A 3,852-nucleotide genomic window follows, 5' to 3' on the forward strand; every position below is an offset into this window, starting at 1 on the left:
TTCTTAAAGTAAATTCTAAAATCCAGTAAACATCAAGAGACGTTTTAATAGACCACAGTTCCCGCAGTTATGGTTTATTTTAACTTGACACTAAGTGTGTTTCTTTCATTGACGTCAGTTCATATACCAAGCGTTCTTTAAGTGCATTTTATCTTGTGTGCTTTTCACAGGCTTTATAATCCATGTGTATTTTGTAAAGATCTACACACATTTCATCTCGTGTGTGTGTGTGCGTTTGTGTTTTAATGAGCCTGTTTTGAATGTTCTATTGCACAACAACTCCAGCTATTTTCACTGAAATAAAGTTAACGAAAATCAAATACACTTTTTCAGTTTTTGCATTTTAGGAAGGTTTGCCACGGTTAGATTCATATATTTAATACATTTTAATTAATACATTACAATTAATAAAATTAAGAAGAACGTAAGAATTTCGCTCTGAAACATGATAATTGCTATTTATCAGCATGCTTAATTTTAGACAATAATCCAAGAATTTCGTTACAAACAGTAAACAATTAGGCCTACTAGAGAAATTTTATGTCGGAGCGGGATCTGAGCGGGAATTGGTTCACGGTGAGCGTGAGCGGAATATTAACGGAGCGCTTGCTCGAGCGGTTAGAGCGACTGAGCGGAGCGCACGTCCATAGAGCGGAAAACGTAGCGGAGCGGCTTCGCTCACATGCTCTGTTCACGATTAACAGAGTTTTCCTGATTTGCTGCTTATTAATTACTTAGTTAGTTAGTTGTTAAATTTAGGTATGGGGTGGATTAAGGGATCTAAAATATGCTCATATAGAATAAGACATCAATACTGTATGTGCTTTAGAAGTACTCATAAACAGACAAGACTGACTAGTAATATGCATGCTAATAAGCAACTAGTTAATAGAGTGAATTTATCCTTGAAAATAAAGTGTTACCAAACATTGCTGTTCTCTTGATGGACTGCTTTAATTAAGGTGAGCTTCAACACCAATCTTAGAATATCGTATTGTGGCCATAAGATTAAAGTGACTGAAGTTCTTGCTGCAGATAAACATCTGCTGCTTATGTTGTGTGATGCTTAGGTACATCATGGAGAAGGATGACCTGGTAATTGTGGGTGCTGAGTGCGTTGTGGAAAGTGGAGGTGTAATAAACAAGTTCTGAAACACACATACTTTTGCATTCTTGATGTTTGCAGTTGTATCCAAGGCAAGACACCACACAAGTTATTTGTTATTTTATATTAGGCATAGTCTGCCCTATAGCATGGTGTATTTTTATTTGTTTTGTTAATAAAAGTTCTAGGTTTTATATATACGCTAAAGTGAGTTTGACGTTGTATTTTGTTGTTGCATTCAAGCAATTGACGTGAAACTGCCGCTAATTCGAAAGTGAAAGTAAAATGCGCACGGTGCTTTTAAGCTATTTAAAAGCGAAGGAGAGCGAGGAAAAGAGGGAAAATTCAAACAAATACTTGCTTTACTCCGAATTGCTGCTATTTGGAAGTGAAAGTAAAATGCGCACGCTGCTTTTACAAGCTATTTAAAAGCGAAGGAAAGCGAGGAAAAGAGGGAACGCCCCCGCGGTGATACCGGTATTACCGGTGTTGTCACGCGTCGATTAACCGGTGGGAAAATTTCCTCACCGTCACAACCCTAGTCCCCGGTGCATCTACCAACCAAGGAAACATGAAAAAGTTTAACCCAGTAACTTTGTTTTGGGAAGCCTTTTTCTGCAAGCGTCTGAAGAAATGAGCGCGTCAGATTTCGCTCCCCTAGTGACGTCACAAAGGGATCTCATTATAATATGACTGCCCCTTAATCTGTAAGTTTCCACCCATGGCGCTGTCATTGTGTTTTCGCAAGTGACAACAGTGTACCAATTCTAATGCCATAGTGAAAGTTTGAGCAAAACATGCTAACTGTTCAGTGTTTGGCTGCACAGACGAGCACAGAACACTGTTTAGAGTCCCAGCCTCAGAGACAACAGAGCAGTGGATTTATTGATTTATTTACTGTAAGATCTAAAATAAACATGCGATTTATTTCCCAGCTGTTTACCTTCACAGACATAACCCACTGTTTTTGTAACGTTTTTAATGTAAACGTGTGTGAATGAAAACTTAGTTTAGTACTCACATGCTGAGACAGCCGCTTTCTGTGCGTGTGCTTCAGATGTGTGCACTCAGAAAACCGTATATCTGAAGTTTAAACTCATATGATTTAAAACGCATGATTTCAGCACGATAAACATGATAATCAGAACCAAAACACATGTTTTTAGCAGGTCCGAGCTATAATGGCGCAGCCCTATTCTGGAAAAGGGGGCGGGGAGCAGCAGCTCTTTTGCATTTAAAGAGACAGGCCCGAAAAACAGTGTGTGCTTTCACTCAAAATAGGCATTTTCAAAATGATATAATAAATTATCTGTGGAGTGTTTTGAGCTGAAACTTCACAGACACATTCTGGGGACACCTGAGACTTATATTACATATTGTAAAAAGGGGCATAATATGTCTCCTTTAAAGATATATATTGTACTTGAAATCTACAGACACAAATAGATAAAGTGTAATAAAATAAACACTCAAATGTGTATTTTGGATGCTTTCTTTCCGCTAGTATGAAAAGAAAACAGGTTATGGAAGCAAAATAGACCAAAATCTCAAAATTGACCAGCACCTGAAAAAACAATGGTTTTGCCTGCAGTGTCTTGCCTTAAAAGGAACACTCCACTGTTTTTGGAAATAGGCTCATTTTCCGACTCCCCTAGAGTTAAACAGTTGAGTTTTACCGTTTTCGAATCCATTCAGCCGATCTCCGGGTCTGGCGGTAGCACTTTTAGCAGTAGCTTAGCATAGATCATTGAATCTGATTAGACCGTTAGCATCTCGCTCAAAAATGACCAAAGAGTTTCTATATTTTTCCTATTTAAAACTTGACTCTACCATGGGTGCAGCAGGCGCAATGATATTACGCAGCGCCTGAAATTAGTCCCCAGCTAGGTAACTTCCAATAAGCCTATTTTCAGGTGCTGTGTAATATCAGTGCGGCTGCTGCACCCATGGTACGGCAGCAGAGTTCCTTGATTATTACGCCGGAATGAGAGTATAGCTCCTAGCCATATCGGCCTAGAAAATCGCAACTTTTCATTTTCCATCGGTCTTAGTACATTTAGTAAGTTTTAAATAGGAAAAATATAGAAACTCTTTGGTCATTTTTGAGCGAGATGCTAACGGTCTAATCAGATTCAATGATCTATGCTAAGCTACAGCTAAAAGTGCTACCGCCAGACCCGGAGATCGGCTGAATGGATTCGAAAACGGTAAAACTGAACTGTTTAACTCTAGGGGAGCCGGAAAATTAGCCTATTTCCAAAAATAGTGGAGTGTTCCTGTAAAACAAAATGCATTTAGCGGTTATAATTCCATTAATTTCCTAGATTGGTACCTATCAGATGGCCGTGTGCTCCAAGGCACACAACAAACCATTTTATGTGGTGGCAGAAAGTTTCAAGTTTGTGCGGCTCTACCCTCTGAACCAGCAAGACGTACCCGACAGATTCAAGGCAAGCTAGTTGAAACACTTTTTCAGTTACACATAATAGATGCATGCCATCGCTCTTGTTTCTTGTGTTTCAGTATAAAGCAGATATCCTGAAGACAGTGAAGGATCTGAACCAAGAGCACCCCATGATCGACTACACCCCTCCATCCCTCATCACATTACTCTTCACGGACCTCGGTGTGCTGACGCCTTCAGCTGTCAGCGACGAGCTCATCAATCTCTACTTATGATGATGATGATGATTACTGCTCTTCATAAAGCATGTGTATCATTGGTGAAGTGTATGACCACAGATGCA

General features: G+C 39.4%; 1 pseudogene; it reads left to right on the top strand.

Moving 5' to 3' along the window:
- The window catches only part of LOC107556019 (translation initiation factor eIF-2B subunit alpha-like), an 11,872-nt pseudogene extending 8,057 nt beyond the window's left edge, over positions 1-3,815 (top strand).
- Positions 3,816-3,852: the final 37 nt, after the last annotated feature.

The sequence above is a fragment of the Sinocyclocheilus grahami genome, unplaced genomic scaffold (genome assembly GCF_001515645.1).
Source record: "Sinocyclocheilus grahami isolate Dianchi unplaced genomic scaffold, SAMN03320097.WGS_v1.1 scaffold553.1, whole genome shotgun sequence".
In the NCBI taxonomy this organism is placed as follows: Eukaryota; Metazoa; Chordata; class Actinopteri; order Cypriniformes; family Cyprinidae; genus Sinocyclocheilus; species Sinocyclocheilus grahami.